At 39.2% G+C, this 12,704-nt stretch overlaps 1 protein-coding gene across 2 annotated transcripts in view; it reads right to left on the reverse strand.

The window, feature by feature from the left end:
* MBLAC1 (metallo-beta-lactamase domain containing 1) overlaps positions 1–12,704 on the reverse strand; it is a 35,034-nt gene that overhangs the window by 5,809 nt on the left and 16,521 nt on the right. Inside the window, exon 2 of one of the 2 annotated variants that reach the window (XM_060123450.1) lies at positions 11,664–11,752. The exons of the other annotated variant lie outside the window; for it this stretch is intronic. The gene's annotated coding sequence lies outside the window, so the exon portion shown is untranslated. Of the gene's footprint in view, positions 1–11,663; positions 11,753–12,704 lie in introns of those variants that run through there. 2 annotated transcript variants of the gene reach the window in all.

Genomic DNA, 12,704 nt, shown 5'->3' on the forward strand with positions numbered 1-12,704 from the left:
GTCTTCCTGGGATTATCCGTTTTTCTCTCTCTGCAGGTGGCTCTTCTGTCTGGGATGCTCTTCCCTCCCTCCTCTGCCTATCTGTGAACTATTTCATTCTTTAAAGCCCTCTTCAAACCACCACTTCCTCTGGGAAGACTCTCCTGTGCCCAGAATCAATCGCAGGGTCCTCTGTGCTATTCTAGAAATTACAGCATCATACTGCAGCTACTAGTCTGTAAGCTGGGTTCCCGCTTTAGCGTTGAGCTCTTCAAAGCATTCTAGCAGCGTGCCTGACCCAGCCGTTGATCTATGTTTGCAGAAGGAATAAATGAAAAGAGGTGGGTAGTTAGAACACTCCCTCACATCATACACAAAAATAAACTCAAAATGGCTTAAAGACTTAAATGTAAGACAGGACACCATAAAACTCGTAGAAGAGAATGTTCACAAAACATTCTCTGACATAAATAGCAGCAGTACGTTTTGGCTCCGTTGCCTAGAGTAATGGAAATAAAAGCAAAAATAAACAAATGGGACCTAATTAAACTTAAATGCTTTTGCACAGCAAAGGAAACCATAAGCAAAATGAAAAGACAACCTATAGAATGCGAGAAAATATTTGCAAACAACGTGACTGACAAGGGCTTAATTTTCAAACAGCACATAGGGCTCAATATCAAAAACATCCCAAAAAACCTGATTAAATAATGGGCAGAACTGAATAGACATTTTCAGAGAGGAAATGCAGATGGCCAACAGGCACATGAAAAAATGCTAAACATTACTAATCATCAGGGAAATGCAAATTAAAACCACAGTGAGATACCAACTCACACCTGTCAGAATGGTTATCATCAAAAGGAACACAAATAACAAATACTGACGAGGATGTAGAGAAAAGGGAACCCTCGTAAACTGTTGGTGGCAATGTAAATTGGTGCAGCCACTGTGAAGAACAGTATGGAGGTTCCTTAAAAAAATAAAAATAGAACAACGGTATGATCCAGCAATCCCACTCCTGGGCATATATCTGGAGAAAACCATAGTTTGAAAATATACACACACCCTAATGTTCATAGCTGCACTATTTACAGTAGCCAAGACATGGAAGTAACCTAAATGTCCATCGACAGATGAATGGATAAAGAAGATGTGATAGATATATACAATGGAATATTACTCAGCCATAAAAACGTATGAAATAATGCCATTTGCAGCAATATGGATGGACCTAGAGATTATCATACTAAGTGAAATAAGTCAGACAAAGACTAATACCATGCACTATTGCTTATATGTGGATTCTAAAAAAATGATACAAATGAACTTATCTACAGAAATAGAGTCACAGATGTAGAAAAAAAACTTATGGTTACCAGGAGGGAAAGCGGGGGAGGGATAAATTGGGAGATTGGGATTGACATATACACACTACCATATATAAAATAGATAACTAATAAGGACCTACTTTATAACACAGGGAACTCTCCTCAATACTCTAATGACCTATATGGAAAAAGAATCTAAAAAAGAGTGGATATATGTATATGTATAACTGATTCATTTTGCTGTACAGCAGAAACTAACACAACATTGTAAATCTATACTCCAATAGAAACTATACTCCAATAAAAATTTTAAAAAACAATGCAACAATAAAATTCTTATACATGTGAAAAAAAATAAATCTGTTCATATTATAAAAGACTTAGAAATTAGGAGAAAAGGCACCAACAGTCCCAAGACCTCAACTACAATCACTATTATTATTTTTGTTAATTAATTTATTTTTTATTTATTTATTTTTGGCCGTGTTGGGTCTTTGTTGCTTTGTGTGGGCTTTCTCTAATTGCAGCGAGCGGGGGCTACTCTACGTTGTGGTGCTCAGGCTTCTCATTGTGGTGCCTTCTCTTGTGGTGGAGCACGGGCTCTAGGTGCGCGGGCTTCAATAGTTGTGGTATGCAGGCTCAGTAGTTGTGGCACATGGGCTTAGGTGCTCCGCAGCATGTGGGATCTTCCCGGACAAGGGCTCGAACCAGTGTCCCCTGCATTGGCAGGCAGATTCTTAACCACTGCGCCACCAGGGAAGCCCCACTATTGTTATTTTGATGTAGTTTATTTCTCATATTAAAATGTATTTTTAAACATGGAAAAAAAAAGAAAAGATACATACACCCCAACGTTCATAGCAGCACTATTCACAATAGCCAAGACGTGGAAGCAACCTAGGTGTCCATCAACAGATGAACGGATAAAGAAGATATATATACATTTACATATGTATATATACATACATACAGGCAATACTACTCAGCCATAAAAAAAATGAAATAATGCCATTTGCAGCAACAAGGATGGACCTAGAGATTATCGTACTAAGTGAAGTAAGTCAGAGAAAGACAAATATTATATGACACCACTCATATGTGGAATCAAAAAAATAGTACAAATTAACTTATTTACAAAACAGAAACAGACTCACAGACATAGAAAACAAACTATGGTTACCAAAGGGGAAGGGGGCGGGGAGGGATAAATTGGGAGTATGGGATTAACAGAGGCACACTACCATATATAAAATAAACAACAAGGATTTACTGTATAGCACAGGGAACTATATTCAATATCTTGTAGTAAACTATAATGGAAAAGAATTGAAAAAAAAGAATATAGATATATACATATATACGTGTAACTGAATCACTTTGCTCTACACTGGAAACTAACACAATATTGTAAATCAACTATACTTCAATTTTTATAAATAAATAAATAAGAAAAGAGATTGATGAGGAGGGAGAAAGAGGAAAGGAGAAAGAGCAGAAAAGGAAGAAAACCTAACTAGTAATCAAAGGAGGCCGGAAGTAGAAGAATAAGAGGAGGAGAAAAAGAACAAACAATCATGCCTCGTTCAGAATTTGTAATGTGCATTTTATGTCTTCAGAGCTTTTTCAGGTTATATTTACCAACTCAACCACTTTGTAATGTAAATAAGGTAGGTATGATTAATTTCATTACAGAAGAAACAAGTTAAGCAAGTTATGCAAGATATGCAGTAAGTAGCTAGATATTAACAGTGGGTATGACCCGAATCCAGGATTTTTGAGGGGAGTGGTGGAGGTGTGTTATGTATTTCTTTGCAGAGAAAAGGAAAAAGATTGTGAAAGGAGAAGACCACCCCCACTCATCCACCTCTCCCCAAAAAAAGGAAGAAGTAAAATATTCAGGAATTAGGAAGGGATGGGGTGGGTTTCATTTCTGTTTTTCTCTTAAGTCAATAGTCACATTTAGCTCCTCAACCATACAACTCTAGAGAATGGATTTGAGGTTATTTCTCTTGGAGAAATGAAGGCAGAGGAGGTAAGGGGGAAAGGAAACAAGTTGAGTCTTGGGGTTAAGGAAAATAGTGACATCTAATTCTTTTGTCATTAGGACTAGATGCAGCTTAGGACAGTGCAGACTGGAGCCCAAAAGGTGCAAAAATGGGAAGGAAAAGAAAGCATGATGGGTTTTGTGTAGGGTCCCTAAATGAAACTGCATCCCTAGGGCAAAGAGATGGAGGAGGTTTGTTGATGAAGGCAGTTAACATTTTAAAACCTATTTTAAAAACCGAACAATACAGAAGAATTGTAGCAACATTAGGAAACATGCATAAGCAAAAAGGTGAAAATAAAAGTTACCCACAATCAGGGCTTCCCTGGTGGTGTAGTGGTTAAGAATCCGCCTGCCAATGCAGGGGACACTGGTTCGAGCCCTGGTCCGGGAAGATCCCACATGCCGCGGAGTAACTAAGCCCGTGCACCACAATTACTGAGCCTGCGCTCTAGAGCCTGCGAGCCACAACGACTGAGCCCGCATGCCACAACTACTGAAGCCCGCGCGCCTAGAGCCCATGCTCCGCAACAAGAGAAGCCACCGCAATGAGAAGCCACCACAATGAGAAGCCTGTGCACCGCAACAAAGAGTAGCCCCGGCTCGCCGCAACTAGAGAAAGCCCATGAGCAGCAACAAAGACACAGCACAGCCAAAAAAAAAAAAGACTAATGGAAAAGAGAAAACTATCACAGGACTTGTGACTTATCTCCCATTTAGAAAAGAAAAACAGACACAATATCTATAGCGATTACTTTAAACAAAAGTATATGCCAAGCAGCCAGAATCAAGTACAAGTCTTGAAGGTACCTGAAGAGTAGGAAGGTAAAATAGAAAAGCTATAGCCAGTTGTTCAGTGACCATGATCTCTGTGAACTCAACTGTAAAGTTGGCATCAGACTAATTGTAGCACTTGCTTATCATGCTTTTGAGAAAAGTTCAGCTAATTTATCCCTCTCCCCCTTTCCCCTTTAGTAACCATAAGTTTGTTTTCTATGCCTGTGAGTCTATTTCTGTTTTGTAAATAAGTGCATTTGTATTTTTGTGATTCCACATATAAGTGATATCATACAGTATTTGTCTTTCTCTGTCTGACACTTCACTTAGTATGATAATCTCTGGGTCCACCCATGTTACTGCAAATGGCATCGTATCATTCTTTTTTATGGCTGAGTAATACTCCATTACATATATATACCACACCTTCTTTATCCATTCGTCTGTGGATGGACACTCATGATGGCTGCTTTAAAAATCCTCATCAGATAATTCCAACATCTGAGTAATCTTGGTGTTGGCACCGGGTGATTGTCTTTTCTCATTCAAGTTGTGATTGTCCTGGGTCTTGGTATGATGAGTGATTTTCTCTTGTATACTGGACATTTTAGGTAGTATATTGTGAGACCCCAGGTCTATTTAGCAGGCAGTCACCCTGTTTAGGTGTAGCATGTAGGTCCAGGTTGGGGGGGGGATGTTCAGCTCCCTTTGGGCCCTGCTGATGCCACCCTGGTGTAAGTGGAGCACCAATTCCCATGGCCTTGTTGCCTCCAGATGAAGGGGGAAGTTCAGGTCCACACTTCGCACTACTGACATCAGGGTGGGGGAGTGCAGTGCCAACCAGCATTTCTTCACTCCATTTTTTCCTGCTGTTCGCTGCCAGGTGGGAACAGAAGCTCAGATCCCTCCTGGAGTCAATTTTATTTTGATTAGTGTATATCTTACTTTGAATTCTTTATACCCTACAAAGAACCCAGTAGATATCTTGCAAATGGAAATATTCTTTAAGAATATTCAGCAGATGGAATAAAGAGTGGAATGAATACCACTTTAGAGCAAATCAGCTAAAGATTTATTTCAGAATTCAGGTTCTCTTCCTCATCGCTACAGTATTCTTTAGAATTCTCTTTACTCTTCTACAGTTAATAATTCTTTATGTTAACTTTCCCTGTTCCAATTAATGTGTGATTTCTTTATCCTGACTGGACACAGACTGATACACTAGTAGTTCCTAATGAATCCCTTTTTTTAAAAAATTATTATTATTTATTTATTTAATTTATTTTTGGCTGCATTGGGTCTTCGTTGCTGTGTGCGGGCTTTCTCTAGTTGCAGCTAGCGTGGGCTACTCCTCGTTGCGGTGCGCGGGCTTCTCATTGCAGTGGCTTCTCTCGTTATGGAGCACAGGCTCTAGGCGCGCAGGCTTCAGTTGTTGTGGCACGTGGGCTCAGTAGTTGTGGCTCAAGGGCTCTGGAGCGCAGGCTCAGTAGTTGTGGCGCACGGGCTTAGTTGCTCCGTGGCATGTGGGATCTTCCCAGACCAGGGCTCGAACCCATGTCTCCTGCATTGGCAGGTGGATTCTTAACCACTGCGCCACCAGGGAAGCCCTGAATCCCTTTTTTGACATTTCTCTTTTTTGCAGTAATAAAAAGAGCCCTGGAATTTCAGTGGCTGTTTGACACAAAAGTTTATTTTGAACTCATCTGAAGTCCAGCCAGTGTCTGGGAGCAGCCTTCCACACTGCTGTCCTCCAAGCTGCTACTCGAGAACCCAGGTCCCTTTCATTCTATGTCTCCACTGTCCCCTAGGGCCTCCCCAGAGGTCACTACTTGTCCTCTGCACCCAGCCCACTGATGAGCTGAGAAAGAGAGACAGAGACAGAGAGACAGAGACAGAGAGACAGAGAACAAAGGATTGCATGAGATGTTTGATGTCCAGGCATGGAAATGGTATGCATCTTCACTGCCCAAGTTCCAATGACCACAACCTATTCACGGTCCAAACAGGGAATTTGGGAAACACTGTCTTCAGGAAAAGAAAATGCAACTAGCTAGCCCCTGCTTCCCATCTTTCTAATGTATTTACATTAATTTTAGACATAGTAATCTGTGTCTAATATATTTTATAATTATATATTTTTATAATTGTATATTTTTCTCTTCATAGTCAAAACTAATACTGTGATTTAGTTTCTTGTATAGTGATTCATATTTCCTTGTCTCTCTCTTTCTTCCTTCCTCTCTCTTTCCTTCCTTCCTTCCTTTCTTTTTCTTTCTTCCTTTTCTTTCTTCTTTTCTTTCTTTCTCTTTCTTTCTCTCTCTCTCTTTCTTTTTCTTTTCTTTCTTTCTACTTTTCATCAATAAATACTTATTAAGCACCTGTGATGTCCAGGCAGTGTTCTAGGTTCTAGGAAAACAGCAGTGACCAACAAGAAAAAAAGATTCCTGTTTTGTGGTGCATAAACTCTGGTGAAAAGACTCAGAAACAAGTAACAAAATAAATATACATACGACTCCAAAGAATGAAAAAATTTGTGAGAAAAAGTAATGTGAAAGTTCAAGATGATGAGGAGGGAGGAAGATGCTTCTGAGGCCGTTTCATTTGGGCTGAGTCCAGAGCAATAAGGAGCCAGCTCTGTGATGATCTTGGTGATCATCTCTGTCTCATGCAACCCTCTGCCTCTTTTTCAACTACACCTCTGCAGCTGAACATGCATGAAGAAAAAGTTCAACCACACTGAATGTTCTCACTTTAAAACCTCAAGGGGGCCTAATGCTGCACAATAATCATGGTGGTTCTCAAAATGTGATCCCCAGACCGGCAGCATCAGTATCACCTGGGAGCTTGTTAGACATACAACTTCTCAGGCCCCACCCCAGACCTACTGAATCAGAAATCCTGGGGAGGAGCTCAGTCTGTGTTTCAACAAGCTCTCCAGACGACTCATGCACACTGAAGTTTTAGAGCCACTGCACTCATCCCACCGTACTTCTCTCTCCTGAAACCTTCCTCATCTTCACACTCAGCTGATGACTTAACCTATTTTCTTGGGCAAAATGAAGAAAAAACTTTCCGTGCTCCCAAATACAATTGGTCTTTCCACTTCAGCTCTAAACCTCATTCCCTCTTGCCTATTCAAGAACATCACTCGAAAAAAAAAAGAAAAAAAAAAAGAACATCACTCGACCAATTTTCCCCTCTCCCTCCTAAATCATCTTCCTTCTCAATAGCCTTATTTCCATCACATTCCCATTAGCATATAGACATGTTACTTTTTACTTTATTTTCACGTGCTTAAGTATTTTCAAATGAATTACAGACATCATGATGTTCCACCCCCAAATATTTCAGTATATACCTTTAAAAAAAAACAGAATATCTTTAAACATAACCAAAAGTAGATTCTTTGCATCTAATACTCAGTTCATAATCAAATTTGCTCAATTGTCCTTCAAGAGTTTATACAATTGTTTTTGCAAATCCACATCCATTCCAGGATCTGGTGTTCTGCCCCTTGATTTTTTTTGAAATACAGGCCAGTCCTTTCTTTTCTTGGCCCTGCTGTATGGAAAAGCCAGGGCCATTTGTCCTGTCAAATGTTCCACCTTTGGATATTTCTGATTGCTTCCTTATGGTGGCATTTAGTTTGTCCTCTATTTCTTGTAATTCCCATAAACTGGAACTTTTCTGCTTGTTACACAAATGGTACAGAATTATAGCAGAAAATTAAGGAACAGTTCATGAATCATAAACATAAATTAATTATATTAGGGAAAATTACATTTCCAAAATTAAGTATTGTTATGGTTGTTTCTTTTGGGACTTGTTTATTTCTGTTCCAGTTATTATGTTCTTCTTTCAGATCAATTTTTAAATACATATATTTTTATTTTCTGTAAGATGAACTTAGTGTGTTATGGAGGTTAGATACTAAATAGAGTTTGCTTGTAGATTTTTTGATGATGGCCATTCTGACTGGTGTGAGATGACATCTCATTGTAGTTTTGATTTGCATTTCTCTCATGATTAATGATGTTGAGCATTCTTTCATGTGTTTGTTGGCAGTCTGTATATCTTCTTTGGAGAAATGTCTGTTGAGGTCTTCTGCCCATTTTTGGATTGGGTTGTTTGTTTTTTTGATATTGAGCTGCATGAGCTGCTTGTAAATTTTGGAAATTAATCCTTTGTCAGTTGCTTCATTTGCAAATATTTTCTCCCATTCTGAGGGTTGTCTTTTTGTCTTGTTTATGGTTTCCTTTGCTGTGCAAAAGCATTTAAGTTTCATTAGGTCCCATTTGTTTATTTTTGTTTTTATTTCCATTTCTCTAGGAGGTGGGTCAAAAAGGATCTTGCTGTGTTTATGTCATAGAGTGTTCTGCCTATGTTTACTCTAAGAGTTTTATAGTGTCTGGCCTTACACTTAGGTCTTTAATCCATTTTGAGTTTATTTTTGTGTCCGGTGTTAGGGAGTGTTCTACTTTCATTCTTTTACATGTAGCTGCCCAGTTTTCCCAGCACCACTTATTGAAGAGACTGTCTTTTCTCCATTGTATATTCTTGCCTCCTTTATCAAAAATAAGGTGACCATTTGTGCGTGGGTATATCTCTGGGGTTTCTATCCTGTTCCATTGATCTATATTTCTGTTTTTGTGCCAGTACCATACTGCCTTGATTACTGTAGCTTTGTAGTATAGTCTGAAGTCAGGGAGCCTGATTCCTCCAGCTCCATTTTTCTTTCTCAAGATTACTTTGGATATTCGATCTACAAACAATAAATGCTGGAGAGGGTGTGGAGAAAAGGGAACCCTCTTGCACTGTTGGTGGGAATGTAAATTGATACAGCCACTATGGAGAACAGTATGGAGGTTCCTTAAAAAACTAAAAATAGAACTACCATACGACCCAGCAATCCCACTACTGGGCATATACCCTGAGAAAACCATAATTCAAAAAGAGTCATGTACCACAATGTTCATTGCAGCTCTATTTACAATAGCCAGGACATGGAAGCAACTTAAGTGTCCATCAACAAGTGAATGGATAAAGAAGATGTGGCACATATATACAATGGAATATTACTCAGCCATAAAAAGAAATGAAATTGAGTTATTTGTAGTGAGGTGGATGGACCTAGAGTCTGTCATACAGAGTGAAGTAAGTCAGAAAGAGAAAAACAAATACCGTATGCTAACACATATATATGGAATCTAAAAAAAAAAAAAAGGGTCATGAAGAACCTAGGGGCAGGACAGGAATAAAAATGCAGACCTACTAGAGAATGGACTTGAGGATATGGGGAGGGGGAAGGGTAATCTGGGACAAAGTGAGAGAGTGGCATGGACATATATACACTACCAAATATAAAACCGATAGCTAGTGGGAAGCAGCCGCATAGCACAGGGAGATCAGCTCAGTGCTTTGTGACCACCTAGAGGGGTGGGATAGGGAGGGTGGGAGGGAGGGAGATGCAAGAGGGAAGAGATATGGGGATATATGTATACGTAGAGCTGATTCACTTTGTTATAAAGCAGAAACTAACACACCATTGTAAAGCAATTATACTCCAATAAAGATGTTAAAAACATAAATAAATAAAATAAATAGAGTTTGCATGTGAACCGCCCCCACCAAAAGTGGCTGGTGAAAAAGCCACACTTCCCAGACTTTCTTGCAACTAGGGATTGCCATGTGACATACTTCAAGCCAATGACATTTCTGAGTTGGGCTTCAGGAAAGTTCTTTAATGGGCAGAGAGACTTGGCTGGTGAATGTCTTTTGCCCTTTTCTCTTTCTTTTCCTGACCTCCTAAGATGCAGCTCTGGTGCTGGGAGGGAGCAGACATCTTGTGACCATAGGAAACAAGCAAATGCTAAGTTTGGTTGAAAGGAAAGTTACAGGGAGCCAGGGTTCCTACTGGGATCACAGGTCTGCTGTGCCCCCGCACCAAGGCTGCCTTCTTCCAGACTTCTCCTTATGTGAGACACACAATTTTTCTCTAATTTGTTTAAGCTCCTGGGTTTTGTTTATTTGTTTCTGTACTTCAGAGCTGAATCCATGCCATATTTCACACAATTGTGGATTTTTCAGCTTATTCTAATTTAAACCATTTTTCTTTCACATGATTGAAATCTGTATTATTACATGCATACCAAAAAAAAACTGACACAAAAGAGCCAACATCAGGGCATCACTTGTAAAATCACTGACATCTAAAAATAAAGAAAGAATCATTTGGGCATTTAAGCAAAATAGGTTTAAGTCACCTATAAGAGAAAATTTAATATTGACTTAGATTAATAAACAACAACATTGAACACTAGAAGACAGTGGAACAATGCTTGCAAAGACCACAAACTATAAGAAAACAAAACAAAAACACCCAAGAATTTTACACTCACATCTTCAAGGAATTCATAGAAAAGACTCTGACAAGTACAGGTTTCTGGTAACTGACTATACTGCTGAACTGAATGAATAAGCATTTTCAGAACTCTAATGGAAAACTGATGAACTTATAAAGTGCTAACAAAAGATCAAGATGAAAAAAAATTAATTACACGGGACTGAGTGAACTGATGAGGATGATTATAAGTTTTGTGACTTTCTGTTTGAATTAAAAAAAAAATCCCACAAGGACTCAGAGGCAAAAAATGTACAAATCAATTTTCACTGCAAAGTAAAGGAGCTGTTACAGTGGAGGATTCCTGGACTGAATGTCAATATTATGACATAGTGTGAGTGTGTTTCGTGTTTGGTAACTGCAGTCATTGTTGCTTCTGTTGTGGTCATCCATTTACAATGCTCGGTGTCAGTCTATTTATCTCTTGTAAAAATAAAATACAGTGTGTGTGTATGAAAAAAAAAATTGTTGAATTCCACCCATGAACTACGCTGAACATTTCCCTGGACTCCCCTGGTCCAGGCACTATGCTATTTGTATCATTAAAACTGATTACGGTTTTCTTCATACTTATCACCAGTTTGACTTCCATAGCTGAGGCTTACTCTGCTATCAGCAGGATTCCTTGGCTCCTTTGGAAGTTTTCAAAGTGAAAATCCAAGAACACAAATGAATTCTGGCAGCCAGAAGTCCTTAATTTAGTGTGTGGGTTCCAGTGAGATGAGAGGAACTGTATTTTAGGATTAAACAATTAGAAAACCCTGAATTAAACTTGTGGTGTACTCATCACATTCTTTTCTTGGATTCATGTGCAATGTAACTGTACTTGACGTGATCCAATTATGTCTTAAGTTCCTGATTGCCAAAGCTAACTGAATAATAAAAGTAATGTACCAGTCATATTTACAAAAGTTGTATAGAGCCAATGACCTTGGAAAGGGCATCTAACCTCTAATTGTGCATTATGGGCCATGTGGCCCCTACAAATCATAAAGAATAATCATTAAAATGCTAAAACTCAATTATGAGTTCAACAAAAGGTAGGGACTCTCCATTACATTTTATTAATATTGAAGGAGGACAAAGAGCATGAATGGGCACAGACTATAGCATCTTTTTTTTCTGGTCTGTTGTGTGGTTCCAACCTCAGGACACTTACTGTGATCACACTTACTGTAATCCCTTGCACATCTGAACAATTTCATTAAAGAGAAAGGTGTCCTGAAAAAAAAAAAAGAATTTTACACTCAGCTAAAGTATTACACAACTGTGAAGGCAACAGACCAACATTTCAAATATGTGATAATCCAGGAAATACAGCTGACTTTCTAAAAGAACAACAAAAGTCAAACTTCAGTCAGATAAGAGATTACTGATAAGATTCAGCAATTCTACTCCTGGGTATTTATCTGAAGGAAAGGAAAACACTAACTCAAAAAGATCTCCCCTCCATGTTCATACAGTACTATTTTTTTTCTTTTTCGGTACGCGGGCCTCTCACTGTTGTGGCCTCTCCCGTTGCGGAGCACAGGCTCCGGACGCGCAGGCTCATCGGCCATGGCTCACGGGCCCAGCCGCTCCGCGGCATGTGGGATCTTCCCAGACCGGGGCACGAACCCGTGTCCCCTGCATCGGCAGGCAGACTCTCAACCACTGCGCCACCAGGGAAGCCCCATACAGGACTATTTACAATAGCCAAGATATGGAAACAACCTAAGTGTCCATCAATGGATGAATAAAGAAAATGTGGTGTATATACATAATGGAATATTAATCCATAAAACAGAAGGAAATCTTGCTATTTGTAACAACCTGGATAGACTTTGACAGCATTATGCTAAGTGAAATAAGTCAGACAGAGGAAGACAAGTATCGTATGGTCTCACATATATGCGGAACCCCACTCTCGATCCTTATGCGAGAGAGTTCTTTTCCCTTAATAAGGTACAACCTGGCACAGTCACACCCACACCTTCACATCTTGGGTCTTAAATGATGCCTGTGTCAGCTTCAGGTTCTTCCAGATTTCTTTTATAAGAACAAAAGACACTTTAAAAAATTTATTCACAGTTTTTGCCTTTCAACTCAAAAGGCAAAAATGCATATATTTTTTTGAAACTTGTAAAGCAAAGCTCCCAATTCTCAACTGCTCAGACATAGAGTCCTGTGGACT

Source organism: Lagenorhynchus albirostris, chromosome 15 (assembly GCF_949774975.1).
Source record: "Lagenorhynchus albirostris chromosome 15, mLagAlb1.1, whole genome shotgun sequence".
NCBI classification, from domain to species: domain Eukaryota; kingdom Metazoa; phylum Chordata; class Mammalia; order Artiodactyla; family Delphinidae; genus Lagenorhynchus; species Lagenorhynchus albirostris.